This window comes from Eleginops maclovinus, chromosome 15 (genome assembly GCF_036324505.1).
Source record: "Eleginops maclovinus isolate JMC-PN-2008 ecotype Puerto Natales chromosome 15, JC_Emac_rtc_rv5, whole genome shotgun sequence".
Taxonomy (NCBI): Eukaryota; Metazoa; Chordata; class Actinopteri; order Perciformes; family Eleginopidae; genus Eleginops; species Eleginops maclovinus.
The window spans coordinates 5,374,000-5,374,508 of NC_086363.1; positions in this window are offsets into that span (position 1 = coordinate 5,374,000).

The window sequence follows — 509 nt, forward strand, 5'->3', positions numbered from 1 at the left end:
GGTGCAAAATGCATTGTTTGATACAGTCACCTTCTCAAAGCTGCGCATAAACTGTCTTTTGTTAATAATTCATATTTGTTCTGCAATGGAAATGTATCCAGCAGCTATTAATGTATACATTTTAAATGTAAAGTCCTAAGGGAATGGTTTTATGAATGGAAATGCTGAAATGGTTATTATTATTATTTTGAAATCTCATTCAGCAACAGTGGTCAGTGGCAGCTGCTGTTGAATATTTTAACACTTTTCTATTTTGATTTCTTTAAGCACAAATGATCTAGAAGTGTTTCAAACAAGGTGCCAGGTTTTATCTAACTCCAAAGCAGAGGCTGGTGTTTAAACCTCATCAAAAATACATTTTTTGCTCTCTTTTCAGGAGTTGGACAATGTTCTACATTTCTAAGGCTTTTTTGCCTTGCTAAGATGCATCACTGGTGGAAACATCACTCTCTGCTGCAGCTGTTCCTCCACACAGGGAGACTCAGCCAAAGACCATTGTTGCTGCCGAG